This window comes from Pipistrellus kuhlii, unplaced genomic scaffold (assembly GCF_014108245.1).
Source record: "Pipistrellus kuhlii isolate mPipKuh1 unplaced genomic scaffold, mPipKuh1.p scaffold_m20_p_13, whole genome shotgun sequence".
In the NCBI taxonomy this organism is placed as follows: Eukaryota; Metazoa; Chordata; class Mammalia; order Chiroptera; family Vespertilionidae; genus Pipistrellus; species Pipistrellus kuhlii.
In genome coordinates this window covers 17,078,273-17,093,252 of record NW_023425438.1, presented here as the reverse complement: position 1 = coordinate 17,093,252, position 14,980 = coordinate 17,078,273, and positions in this window count along the sequence as shown.

Sequence of the window (14,980 nt, the reverse complement as noted above, 5' to 3'; positions counted from 1 at the left end):
GGCAGAGAAGGTTGAGAGGTACCTATTTAGAACCATCACCTGACATTGGACCTCGCCCAGAATAGAGACTCTGTCCTAAAGACCCTTTTGGGGAGGGGAGCAGTGAGGACCGCACCCCCGGGCCTCTGTTCCCCGGGGCAGATGGAGAGTCAGGTACTTGGCAGGTGGATCAAGGGGTGATGGATGGACTCTGGTAGTGGTAGTGGAGGGGAGGCTTTTGTCTTTGTCCAGAGGCCTTTGCATGGGAGAGGGAAGAAGAGACCTGGAGCACTGGGGCCAGGCGATTGGGTCTGACCCATCACATCTGACCAAGCCAAATGCACCCTGAGTCCACGGGGCAGCTTTTCTTGTAGGCCATGGTCAACTAGGCAACGCCCGTTCTGTGTGAGCAGCCTCAGGGCTGTGGTTTGGAAAGCACAGGGAAGAGAGGACGAAAGAGAGACTATTGAGTGTGTGCATCTGGTTCTGGACCTTCAGAGGGTTGACAATTTTCTCCTTCCCCAGCTGCCCCAGGAGGCTGGCCTGGAGCCAGGCCCAGGAGGAAGACTGCTCCTCACAGTTAAGGAGGCCTGGCTCGCCTCTGCCCTCAGGAGCCTACCCAAAACCATCGTGGATGGACACCAAGGAGATGACGCAGGGTCTGGGGGTTAGGATACAGGCAGGAAGGAGCTGGCCCCTCCCCGGAACCCCGCTGGAGGACTATCACGTACTGAAAGCCTGCTGTGTGCCAGGAACCGTCTAACCTGTTGATACAGGGTGTGAGGTCAGTAGTATGACACCCGTTTTATAGATGAGGGAATCGAGGCTCGTGAGATTAAGAAACCTGTCACATGTCACAGAAACTGTAAGCGGCAGAGTAGACCACCATGAATCAGAAAGCGGCGACTCAGGCCCTGATTCAGCTCTTCTCTTAGCTCTTTGTGGGTCTAGGGAAAAAAAAACACACAACAAACCTCCAGTCAAAGGGAAAGACAGAGATGCCACCAATGGGAACCAAGATAGAAGCGTATTAAAGGTTCTTTTTGCCTCTAAGCAACAAAGTTTGGTCATAAAGATTTATTATTTTATTGTTCTTAATAACACTAATGATAGAGCACGCTTATTAAACGCCTTTCATCATCGTTTAATCCACTTAATACTTCTAGCAGATAAATACTGTTATTATCTCCAATTTTCAAGATGAGAAAATTGACATGCAGAGGTTCGGTAACTTGTGGCAGAGCTGGATTTGGACGCAGATGCCTCTGACATCAGAGCTTGTGTTCTTCCATGGTCTGTCCCGCCGCCTGGTTTATGGGCTGGGCTGATCTCAGCTATAAAAAACCCCAAGGTCAGTCTTTCCAAGCCCAGCACTGCAATCTGGCTTCAAAGATGGGGATCTGATGATGTTTGAGTCTTGGAGGACAGGCCCTGCAGGGGGAGGGGGCAGCGGGAAGAGAAGGAGGGAAGGAGGGGCCGTGGGGAGACCGCCACCACCACCATGGGAAAAACACAGACTCAGGAGCTGAGAGTAAACCCGTAGGAAGTGTTTTTGCAGACCCCAGCAGGCCCTGCAAATCATTCCTTCTTTTCTTTTCACTGTGGAGGAAGAGCGGGGCCAGCGTGGGGAGGAGGAAGGAGGGGACAAATCAGGAGGGATGGTTTACAAAGGGTTAACGAGACTCCGGGAGTCTGCACGGAATGAAAATAATGATTTGAAAAATTCCAAAAAAGTACAAAAAGGAAGTAAAAATTACACAAAATCCCTCCATTAAAAGAGATTATATACCCTAAGATGTGAAAGCCACCTTGCCCGCCCCTCCGACCCCACCTGCAGAGGTAACCACGGCGGAGGGTTGACTGGCTGAAGGCTCTCTAAGACGCCCCATGCATTCCTCATGGCCTTCCCCCCACGAGCTTCCCTTGGTGACGGTCTCATCTCTGCACCAGCAGGCTCCGAGGCTCTTCGGAGTCTCTTTGATGCTTCCACACTCAAATTCAAGTCCTGTGCTTTAAAAACAAAACAAAAAACTGTCTCTTGGATTTGCTCCTTTATGTGCTCGCTGCCATCCTCCCCAGTTCAGGCGCTCGCTCTCACATCTGGTCCGTTGACTGGGTCCCCTCCGTGTTCGTCTCCCACCTCAAAGCATGTATGGGCACCAGATTCGTCTGCCAAGAACACTGCTTCCAACACATCGTTTTCCTGTTCTGAAACCTTTGATGATTCCTCGTCATTTGGGGAATAATTCAGCTTGGCATTCCACGTCGGTCACAGCCTCCCCACTCTATTCTTGTACCCACAAGCACTTCCTGACCATGTTGCAGCCCGACTGGCTGCTTCGCCAATCTTAGAGCATGCTCTGCGACTCCTTCTTTCCTCACCCATCCAAAGCTTGCCCATCCTTCAAGGACCTAATCCAGACTTTTTTTCCCCCCCCCATCCAGAAAGCTTTCCCTAACTGCATTAGTTCACACACACTGTTCCTTCCACAAATGCCTGAAAAACTAGGCTGTACTTCATGGTTCAGAGAGTCCCCTGGTTGGAAGAGATGTTGGGTCTTACCATAGGATAGTAGTTCCCAGCCCGGAGCCCAAATATGTGTCAGAAAGAGGGGAGCTAGGTCAACATTTAAGAAAGCTCATAGGAAAGGACACATATTTCACAGTAAGTTTGCCCAGTCAAGAAAAACATTGACTTCTTTGCTTTGGCCAAAATTATATCATGCACTGAGTGTCTTCGGTTTATAAATGACATCAATGTTTTTTTTTGTTGTTGTTGTTTTGGTTTGTTTTTTTAAATGAAAATGGTGGTAGTGGTGGTAGTGGGGAAATACGTTATGTAGATGTACCCTAGTAGGCAAACTCTTTTAAAGAGTCTAGGGTTTGTGGGGCAGCAGAATGAATAAAAGAAATCCTTGATGATGAAAGATTAGTCAATGATCCTGTGCATTCTCCTGACCAGAGTAGAACTCTTCTCTGCCATTCAAATAACCCACTCATCCCATCCCCCACGCTTGTGATTGGCAAACTCACTTTCTCACAGGTTGCTAAGACATTAGTTGATGGTAGCAAATCTACACTGTTTTACTCAAGACAGCTCTTCGAGTATTTGAAGATAAAATCCTCATTGGTTTCTGTTCTCTGAGACCACACATACTATAGCATTATTTACCTTTTGTTTTTCTTACCCTTTCACTGTGCTTTGCCTCCTTTTTTTTGCTCTAGACCAGTGGTCTGCAAACCACTGGGATAGGGGCTTAATCACAAGGAATATCAGCTTTGTGCCAGAGGCTCACTAACAAATGTCTCCTCATCAACAGAAAAGAAATTCTTTTCTTTTCTTCCTCTTCACCAAACCCAGCCTCTGTATCGTGAATCTGGCTTCTTTGCTTCCTGCAACTGTGAGCTGAACTGCCCACCCCCCCCCAACTCACCTGTCTTGTGTCTCATTCCTTCAGGGCTTTATTTTGTGACTTTACAGGTGACAATCAGTTAATCCAATAACAGAATCCCGCTAATGTGCTAACGAGAGAGAGGGTTAAAAAAAAAAAAAAAAGAAAAAAAAGAAGAAGAAAAAAAGGCTCCCAGCTCCCTCCCTTCTGACTCAGGTAACATCTGTGCATTTAACAGGACCCTTCTGGAGACAATTAAATAAATGCTTTATTGAAACAATAAAATTAATAGGGGTCTCATGGAACTCAATGAAAGGTTTTTAAAAATTAACTTCATTGTTTTTTAAGCTTCAAATTAAGCTTTGCTAGGCAAGAGGGTGGGCAGGCCAAATTTTTATTAAAGCAGGTCCCCGCTCACAAGGCCACCCTTGAGGGGATTGAAATCCCCAGCCTGGGCTTTTCCTGGGGAAAGGCCATCGCTGCCATTCTGAGGCCTGGTTGTCAGGGGCTCCCCCAGTCCAAGGCTAGGCTTTTCTGAGCCATAGGTCTGGTTCTGTTCACGGGACCCTGTGACCTCAGACATTGATTAACTCCGGACCTCATGAGATTAGGATGCCCTAGGTCAGGTGTCCCATCAAAGGAAATGTCACGATGACATTTGTCATGTTGAATGAATGAAACAATGAACAGTGGGAATGCCCCTTCTGCCAGGAAGTGGGAGAGAGGGCATTTATCTGGTTCTGCTTGTCTGGATCCAGGCCCATCCGCCCCACCATATTGCCTCACAACCCCTGGCCCGGCCTTGTGACCCGTGGTCACCCATTTCTCCCTAGGAACCATTTTCAGCCTCAAGAAAGGCCTAAGAAGTCCGAGTTTGTCAAATTAGAACATGAGGCCAGAGTGTTTGGGAAAGTCGTGGGTGGTTCTGCTGACAGGGCCTGGGGAGCAACTGTGATGTGGGACCAGGGGACTTCCTCACGAAGGGCCTGTCCAGCTTAGAGGGTGATGAGACCCCGGATGGGGAAATGCTTGTGGGAGATGTGGTTCTCTGTCCGGATGGATGGAGCTGGCATAAGACTGTCTTCAGGACTCCTCATTATTCCTATCAAGGTAGCACATTGATTCAAACCATCTGTGGGCTTGTGAGGTCTGATTAGATTTGGCGTTTCCAACCCCAGGCTCCCGACTTACGCCCTATGTGAGTGTGAGGAGCAGGCTGGAGGTGCGGTTGAAGTCCAGGGTGGACCCTTCTCTCTGAGGCCCAGATTCCTTGCCCCAGAGACTCAGGGCACACACAGCTCCAGGCCCCTGCCTCCCCTCCCCTGGGGTGCCAACAGGCATTGAGGAGGGTCCTGAGCTGAAAGTCAGAAGGTTTCTGCTCCCAGCTCTACCCTTAACTAGTTGTGTGACTTGGAGGAAGTTGTCTTTCCAGGCCTCAGTGTTTTCATCTGCAAAATGGGGATCATGATACCTGCTGTGGTTGTTTTGAGGATCAAATGAGGCACAGGTGTGAATCTCTTTGAAGTGCATGAAAAAAGACAGTATGAAAGTTGTTGTTTTCATGCTGGTGTTCCCCATCTGAGGGAACTGGGCTTTCTGGCTCTGGAGTTGCTATCCTCTGAGTACTGGGTTCAAGGCATCTTTGGGCTCTGCTGGGGTGGGGGAGGAGCTTTGTTTATTAACTCCTCCCTTCCTCTAGAGGGCTTCTACTTTCTCCCCCTCCCCTTCTCTCCCCCTCACCCCATCACTTGTCTCCCCATCACCCTCCTTCTCTTCCAGAATGGAGATCTTGGAAGCGTCTTTGTTCCCATTCTTTTTATCCCCTTATATCTATTCTGTCAACACATCTTAGTCCTTTCTTTGAAATCTACCCCTCACCTTTTCTTTCCCTGCCCCACTGCCATCACCTTAGTCTAAGCCATCATTACCCGGGTTTCCTCAGAAGCTCCCCAACTGGTCTCCCTGCCTTTGTTCTTCCTCCCTTCCGTGCCTTCTGGAACAGGGCTGCCAGAGTACTCTCTCCAGTGGCCACGCCCCTGCTCGGGGAAGCCCAATGGTTTCCTCATGGTCTCATCAAGTCCATTCCCCCCTGTGTGCTTTCAGAGTCTTCCACGCCTCTTACATCTGCTCTAGGCAGCTTGGTTCTTTGTAGTTTCTCCCTCCCCCTCCCCCCCTTCTACAACCAGACCCACTTTCTACTGCCCCCCAGAAATGCTGTGTCTGTTCCGATCTCCGTGCCTTTGCAAAGGCCACTCACCTGCTTGGAGTGGGAATACTCTCTTTTTCCTCTCTGTCAATTCTCTTCCACCTGCAGCGTTCAGCTCAAGCTCCCAAGAGGTTGTCGATGGGACTATCTCCCCACTCTAACTTCTTCTTGCTCTTATTGGTAGTAATGATTTAGTACCAACTAGCTTCCATTTCTTGTCCTCCTGCCCTGCCTCCCTTGCCTAGATGATACACTCCTTGAGGGTTGGGATGCTTTCTTCTATCTTTCCTGGAATGTCTTGGCCGATGAGGGTGGACAAGGAGGCCTGGTTTGGTGGGTGGAGACTTTGTGGAGATGCTCTGTTCTCCATACTGGTTTCGTGTCCCCTCCACTCCTCCCCCAACTCCTGTTCTTCCAACCCCCCCCCCCCCTTCCCATGTCTTCATCCATCAGTAATAAAGCAGGAACAATAGGAGGTTTCTTTCTAATTAAAGGAAGCAGTTAGTGTTTCCACTTCAAAGCGCTGGGAGAGAAGACTTTTGTTCCTGGGCCTGGGAGCTCTGGGAGCCTGGTTGGGTGGGGAGGCAGAGCTCCAGGCCCAGCCAAGCATTAAGCTCATGAACCTGAGATTCCCCCCCCCCCCCCCCCATTTGCAGGCTGAGAAGCTCAAATTTAAAACAACAATGTAATTTGGTAACTTCGGCTCTGATAAAACAGTTGGGGGAATTTCTTCTCTCTTAGCGTCTGAAGCCAATGTTATTACAGGTGTGTGTGTGTCTCTCCCACACCCTACCCAGCCCCTGTTGTCTCACCACACACACACACACACACACACACTCACACTGAAGTGGGACTCACAAAGAGGACATGGTGCTCGCTTAATGGGTACATCCCCGCCCCCTGTTTCCAGGGCAATTTGGCCTGTACTGTCCCACATCCCCAGTTACTCACACGTATCATCTCTCCACCTTTAAATGCCCAGGAACAAGGCGCTCTGGCTTGAGAAATATTCTCTGTTGAGCTGTAAGACAGCTTGGCAGTGAGGTGGTCTCTTCATTTGACATACACCAGCCAAAGACTGATCCTCTGCGCTGGGCCCAGATTGATTCCCATCCTCATTATAAACTAGCCACTACCTCTGACCACAGACAGGGACCCCAAAGTGATCAGGGACTGAGTGTAGATACAGTCAAAGGCTGAAGCTCCAAAGTGGCCACAGAGGGTTCCTTACCCATAGATCCAATAAAGAGCATAGAGTAGGTCTTTGTTCTAATAAATCATCTCACAAAATTGATCCATTGATATACAAGGTGGAAAGAGAGCTTTTGGCTTACTTCCTTTGGTGAAACTCTGTAGAGCCCACAATACCCATCCATCCATCCATCCATCCATCCATCCATCCTATACGGAGCACCTATTCTTTGCCATATAATGGTTAGCGAGGCTAAATATACCGTATTGTCTGGTGTATAAGACGACCCCCTAATTTTTACAGTTAAAACATAGGTTTATGCCTATATTTGCTGTATAAGACTACCCCCCACTTCCGAGGCAACACCAGTTCTTTTTTTAATAGACCGCCTCTCTGACTCTGGCCAATCTGAGCAGGCTTTTTACTAGAACACAGTGTAGCTTCGGGTACAGAACATGTATAATTTGCATGCATAAAAAGCCTGCTTGGATTGGCTGAGTTAGAGAGGCGGTCTATCAAAAAAGAACCGGTGTTGCCTCGGAAGTGGGGGGTAGTCTTATACAGCAAATATAGGCATAAACCTATGTTTTAACTGTAAAAATTAGGGGGTCGTCTTATACACCAGAAAATACGGTAGACTCTGTTCTCAAACATCTCAGTGTTGGTGTGGTTTTGGCATTTTATGATATTGTGTTCAGATTCCCCCGCCTTGGAGTACTAAGTGGGTCATTTTGGACAAGTTACTTAACCTCTTCAAGTCTCAACTTTCTCATGGGTAAATTGGGGATAATAATAATAATAACAACAACAATAATAATGACCTCTAGGGATATTAAAAAAATTAAATGAGATTATCTATCAAGTGCTAACACAGTGCCTGGCACAAAGAGCATGCTCAATAAATAATTACGATCATTCATTTAGTTATTTTTCATTCTGGTGGACATATAGACAGACATACCTAAAATTATAAAACAGCGTAAGAACTGTTCTGGTTACATGTACCAAGGGAGCAAAGAGGAGACTGAATCTGCTGGGGATGTCAGGGAAGGCTTTTGGGAAGGAGGAGGTTGGGGGTGGGAGTGGAGGCAGCCCCGTGGATAGAGGCTTGAGGGGGTAGGAGTTTGCTTGGCTAACCAGGCCTGTTGTGACCAAGAAGAGGAAATGACATGCATGTTCCACTGGGGTCAAGAATAGCACTCACCCCCCCCCCCCCCCCCCCCGCCCCGCCACCATAGATGGTGTATTTTGAAGACCACAGACAGGTACTCTTCTCATGTCATCAATTCATCAACTCATGCCACTAACGGATAAAGGTGAGAATGCTCTAAGCATCCAGGAGTGTCTCAAAGGCCATTTGATGATGCAGGCAGATGGCAATGGTGACACAGAGCTGTGGTCGTGGTAAAGCGGCTGAGGTCTTCTGGCTATGCACCTTGCCCCTGCTCTAATCGTGCCTTCCCGAGCTCACCCCCTCTCCCCTTTTCCTTCACCTCACTGCCTGCTTTCTGAATCCCCCAAGGTCCCTGGGTTCAAGGTCTAATCTGGCTGTTTCCGCACACGCACACGTGATGCCGCCTGCGTGGGGCATGGCCGCCCTGCTGCGGCCTTGCTTGCTCCTCTGATTATTTCTTCTTAATTGAGCGTAAAGAATGCAAGGAATGTGCGTAGACCGCAGGAGGAGGGCTGCAGCAGCCCCCACCACGATCCTGGATTCTGGGCTCTGGATGGGAGAACTGCAGATGGCCGCTGAACCCCACCTAGCGTGTCATTCCTCGTGCCCCCACCCCACCCCACTTCTCCAACCTTTGGTCGGTCCTTCTCTGCACGGGGGCTTTCTTTTCTCTCCTTTCTGCACAAGCAATTTCACGTTGTAAAGCTGGCCAGGATTTGCCCTCTTCCTGGGAGTCTGCCTCGATTGCAGGCCCTTGATAATCCTGATCTACCTATAGCTCCAGGTGGAACTCAGAAAGCTTTTCACTTTCCTCTGGTAGAGGAGGGGAAGCGATGATTCTGGCTCCCTCTTGGTCTTGTTTGGCTGTGGGGAGCCCTGGGCCTGAGCGATGGGAAGGTGAGCTCAGGTGTGAAGCCAGGATGCTTGCCTGTCACGAAGGCAGCCAGGTGAGTCACAGATGCCGTGTGACAGTGAGGCCTGAAGGCAAGTGCTTGCATCTCCTCTGTCACTTTCTTCTGCTCACCAGGGTCCAACCCCCTGCCTTATCAGGTGGAGAGTGACCTGGGGGAGGAAGCACAGGTGGAGGACTCAGACCTGGGTTCATGTGCTGGCCCTGTTCTGCCATCCATTAGCTGTGGAACCGCAGGTGAATTTGTTTACCTTCTCTGAGGCTGGCCCCTCATGAGTAAGAGGACGGTGGCATTTCCACACGCGTGGGGTTGTGAAGGTGAAATTAGCTGTGCTAAATAAAGCACGAGAAGCATGTACGAGGCACCCAGGAAGCATTAGTGTGGCTCTTTGGAGGAGACTGGAAGAAGGGGGTGAATTTTGTAAAAGAGGCCTTGTTTTCTGCAGTCAATGCAGTAGATATCATCGGAGGAACAGCGTGATGCCGAGAAACCCAGTCCTAGGCCTTCCACCCAGATCCTGGAGCTGAGCTCTGCTAAAGAGCAGTACGGGCTCAGGGATGGGGGTGGGGGGAGATCTGGCAATTCCAGGGCTGTGGCTCTGGCTCCTTGAAAGAGGACAGAGACAGTTGTCTTCTTCCACCTCTCCTCCCTGGGCCATGACCAGAGACAATGACGGATTCTGCAGTGAGTGGGGCACAGGGTGTATTTAAAGAAAACATCCTGCCCAGGAGAGACGCTCTGTGTTGAGCTAGCTAATCCTCCTAGAATAGCTGAGTGTGGGCCAGTCTTCTTATTTTCACAAACAGGACGGGGATGGGGGCTGGCTGGAGTGCAGGCCAAGCTCACCCGGAGGCGGTGCTGGGCAAGGAAGGCCTCCCTGGCCTGGTCCCAGCCCAGACTCCTGACTGCCTTCAGCCTCCTGCCTCCTCTACTCATTGGTAGGCAGTGGCCTGGGGGTGCTGTGTCTGAGTGTGAATAGCAAGGCTGAGAATGCACTGATTATACTCTGCAATTTCTGGAACGTTCCTGCTGTTAGTGATTTGCAAACTTCTCTGGAGATGAAAATGTAAAACAAAGTGGGAAGTAAATGGCCAGGGAGCTTTATCATTGGGGGTGTTTATGTGCAGGGCCCCCTGAGCAGGGCTAGGGGCTCCTTCATCTTTATGGCATCCTGAATGCCGGGTATTAGTGGGGCTTAGGACAGAGGCTGACCTGCTGGGCTGACAATGACATTTCCCCCCATTTCCCAAAAAAAGAGAGGCAGCATTGCTGCCCTCCAGCCTGTAGCATGAAGTGCCCATGGAGAACCCCTGGGCCATCTGCAGATAAGGGTCCCAATGACGGTTGATTTGGTAGATGGAGGCTGAGCTAGGGAAAGGCAGAAGAAGTTGCAGGAAAGTGCAGAATGAGGCGAATTAGGCCTGAAGCAGATGAGGGTGAAATACCCATTTGCAGGAATCTATCCTCCTAGGACCGGACGGAGCCTTTTCATGAAGTCCGATGCTAGACCTCTCTCTGCCTCAGAGCTGCACTCCTCCTAGAGCCCAGAAAGAAGCTGTTCTGTGCATCATCTTCCCCCACCCCCCTTGTCCTCCAGCCCCAGCCTCAGCCCCATCTAGGTCTGCATTCCTGTGCGCAGCCCCAGCAGCCTGGCGGCCCTGGCCAAGCCACATCTGGGGCTCTCATGGTCACATCTCCACTCGCCCCTCTCAGTGCCGATTATTTCTATTCTGACTTTTATCTGCATCTGTGGGATCAGGAGGGGGTCTTGGGATGGTGGGTTCCCAGCCCCAGGAGCTGTCAGTTTGCAGGGGAGGGTTGGGGAGGACTCCATGTCACCTAGCCCAGAGGATTCTGCTGAGATAGGCTGTAGTTGTGGGCCTGGGCTCCTACCTCTCTGCAGGCAAATAGATTCCTGGCTCTTCGGTTCCAGGAAGAGACAGCTGGGAGTGATCCTGGCAGAGCCTCACACCTCCCTCCCCAGACCCTTTCCCTTCCCTGGTCCTACTCTGCCTATGCCACATGTCCCTTCTCCTCCAGGAGCGAATTATACTAATTGATTAAGTTTTGATTCTGTGTTCAGATTCCCCCTCATTGGTATACTAAGTGGGTCATTTAATATTACCCACTTAGTATACCACTCTAATTATGTCTCCCAAATGACAATGGGGGATGGTGGCAGAAGAAAGAGAACACTCATGTTGTACATGAGAGGGAGATAATGTGGGGGATGGGAGCAGAGAGAGAAGATGGGACTGAGCACAGGGACCTTCAGTGAGCCACCGTGAGCTACTTCAGGGCTCCTGGTCTGGTTTGGAAAGGCAGCAGCTAAGGTAAACATGTCACAAGCAAGGATTGTGTGGCCAAGATGCTTCTCATTTATAGGCTTGAAGTATCCATGAAAGGACTTTTCTGGCTTTTAAGCCAAGTTACCTTGGCCAGAAACTGGGTCTCTCGGCTGGTTCTCTGATCTGGCATGTTTGTGGCCAGAGTTCCCTGGTTGGGTCATCTTCTCAAGACTGCTTAGAATGGTAGTGGTAGAGGGGAGGTGCGCTGAGCATTTCTTGATGTGGTCCTTCATAGTTAGACAGATACCTGGCCATAAAAATCCTGACATGCCCAACTGGTGTGTCTCAGTGGTTGAGCATTGACCTGTAAACCAGGAGGTCATGGTTCAATATCTGGTGAGGCACATGCCTAGGTTGCAGGCTCAATCCTTAGTGTGGGGTGTGTAGGAGGTAGCCGATCAATGATACAAACATCATTGATGTTTCTATCTCTCCCTGCTCCCTTCTTCTCTCTGAAATCAATAAAAATATATTTAAAAACACACATAACAACAAAAAGACCCTGACACAGCACCTAACCCAGGAACAAATAGAGGACTCCAGAGAGCCAGTAACCCCCCCCTCCCTCCTTTGGTCTGGCCAGACCTACTGATGTTCTGGGAACTTTGTAGGCCAGTGTCCCCAAGTGAGGTCCTTTAGAATGAAGTATATCTCTCATTTGCTTCCCTCATAGGACTAAAACAAAATACAAGGTTTGGGGCAGATGAAAGAAACTGGAAAGGTCCTAAATGGGACAGTGGGTGAGTGTATGAACAAGCCCATCTGTAAGACTGTGTGTATTTGTGTGTGTATTTGTGTGTGTGCTTGTGTGTGTGTGTGTGTGTGTGTGTGCTTGTGTGTGCTTGTGTGTGTGTGAAAGACAAACCACTAAGCTTAGAAGGTCATCATCCCTGTCCTGATTGAGGACTCCCCTTATTGAGTTCCGGAAGACTCTAGGGGTTATTTCCCAGGAAGAGTCAGAATATTAGCTGAACTGAAATGAGAGTTGGCTGATCAAGAAGAGCACCCCCAACGTAGTGGGCTGATGGTGGTGAGGTCTTCAGTGATTCTGCAGAGCTGGAAAGTAACGAGGTTTGGGGTTGTTTTCCTAAATGAGATCCTTTCCACCCACACTATGATTCTTGCATCACTCTGCAGTACGTTTCTAGGCTCTGAGACCTCAGCGCTAACTCTCACTCATATCTGAACAGAGACCCCATCTGGATCTCAAATGATGGCACTTGATTTGGCCTCTAGAGCAGCCATCCGTTCTCCTGTTCTCCGTGTAGACAGAAGGGATCCCAGCTGGGGCTCCACTTACCCTGTGAGCTATTGCTGATGGGAGCAGTAAGTCTACCCATCACATCCGGGCATGGGGCACTTTCTCAGAGTAACTCGCCTAACCTTCCTGAGCCTCAGTTTTCTCCTCTATAAGATGGTAGTAATAGTAATGCCTAATTCATAGGGTTGATATTAATACAGCAATAAACGGGAAAAGTCCATTTCCGTGCCTAACACCTTCTAACTGCTCAATGCACACACACTCTTCCTGTTTGTTAATTCCCACCCCACAATAGACAGCCTAGTGCAGTCAGGCTTATGATGTACGTAACTCAGGGTCGGTCTGGAGCTGGACTATGGTAAGGTTGGGATGAGGATAAAGGTATGGGGTTAAATTCAACAACTTTAAATTGTGTTTGGGTTGTGACCGGCTTGGGTTTCTAGTGAGGGATGGATTTGGGGATTAGGATGACAGTTGGGAGAATTAGGATTAGGGGTGGAGTTGTTTTTAAGGAAGTTTTTCTCTTAGGAGCAGAATGACTACATCTAACTACATCCCAGCATAAACTCCAGAGACATTGGGACTCTGCGAGACCAGATTCCCAGTGGGGTGCCTGGCCTGCCTAGGCCTGGAACTGTTCCCAGGATGACCTCCGCCCTTGCTGAAGAGAGCAGTGTAGGAGGTTAAGGCCTGTTGGGGTGGCTTGGAGACTAAGGCTAAAGAGAATGTGGCACCTCCCACAATGGTTGGGTTTTGCTTTTGGGCTAGTCCCATACCTCCAACACTGTTATGCTCTGTCCTCCCACCTCCAGCCCTCTTCCACGCCTCCCCACACCCCACATTCTCACCTGTGGCCCCAGCTCCCTGGCGCATCTCACAGGGAGCAGGCAGGGAGACACTGTGGCCTGGCCTCCACCTCCTCCTCCCTCCCCCTTCCCCAACCTTCTTCCAGCCTCTACCTCCTGGGGGAGGGTAGGACACAAAGGCCGGATCTTTCCACCAGCCCCATCCTCCTCCCTCTGGCCCCTCTCCCTCTCCCTCCCTGGGCTGGCAGAGGCCAAAGAAAACAGAGCGCTTCCCCAGCTCACTCTCACTCTCTCCCTCACTTCCTGCTCCGGAAAGATGGTTTACTCCCTCCCCTCCCCTGGCTCAGGACCTGGCCTTGGTGTCAAGTTTCTCCAGAGCTTCCAGAATTAGAGCCCTGCCTGAGCTCAGTCTGGACCCCTCACCTCTCTCCATTTCACATTTCCTGCATCTTTTATCCCTTGACCCAGGCCCCGTGGTGAAATTTTGTGATTCAGGTAGTGGAAAAATCCCATGGAAGGAAGGCTGGCTTGGGGCTGGGGAGCATGTAGGATAGGAGGTGGGGAGGACAGTTAGCTGCTGTGCAGAAGGAAACTCTGTGGGTGAGTAGGAGCCCTGTGAACACAGGCACCAAATGCACTTCCTTCAGTTCTGCTCGCCCAGTGGAAAAAGTGCCTCTTGCAGCCTGGCATGAATGGTGACCCAGGGACTGTGCCATGAGGTGGCTCTGGCTTAGTGTCAGCTCCAGAGGGCCAAGCAGCCCTCCGTCCATTTGTGCCCAACTCAGGAGACACATCTCCCTTGGCACCTCTTGATTTCCGGATTCTTGCTTAGTACAGTTTCACGTGTGGCTGCCCTCCTCACATTTCTTCAGAGGATCCTCTGCTCTGGGGAGAGCTTTGCCGAGGAGCTGCTCATGAGGGAATTGTGGGGGAGGGTGTGTGTGTGTGTGTGTGTGTGTGTGTTCCGAAGTCCTGGACCTCTGACCTGCCCTCTCTGTTTATAAGCAGGTCTTGCTTCTGGACTAGACCATCAGTCCTCTTCTCTTTTTCACTTGCTCTCCCCCTCTCCTCACCCAGAAGTTGGGTCCCCTTGAAATGACTGCTCCGTTGACTCAGAAACAGAAGTTCAACATCTGGGCTCTGGTGTCACAGACCCTGGATTTGAATCCTTACACGCTGGGAAACATTGGCCAAGACACTGGACACCTTATTTATTTTTTAAAAATAGGCTTTTATTGCTTTTTAGAGAGAGAGAGAGAGAGAGAGATTGAAAGGAAGAGGGATAGAGAGATAGAAACATCCATGAGAGAGGAACATCATTGAACAGCTGCCTCCTGCATGCCCCCGTACTGGGAATCGAGCTCGTAACCCCGGCATATGCTCTGACCGGGGATGGAACCGCTCTATACCACAGAGCTGTTGTGAGGATTAAACGAGATAACGCAGTATTGCGTGTAAAGGATTTCGTGTCATGCCTGGCACACAATGTACATCTGACAGGTGACAGGTGTTATTACCATACCTTATAATCACTCACCTGCACCTGAAGGCAGTTCCAGAGAGAAGATTGGAGGATGCTAGAAGCATGAGGGTGTGACTTGCCACAGGGACTGGTTGGAAGGGGTCCCTGTTTGCCGATCTACCACAATGGAATACCTGTTTTGGCATTTAACACAAAGTTAGGTCTTCCTTCCTCCCTCTTTCTTACCTG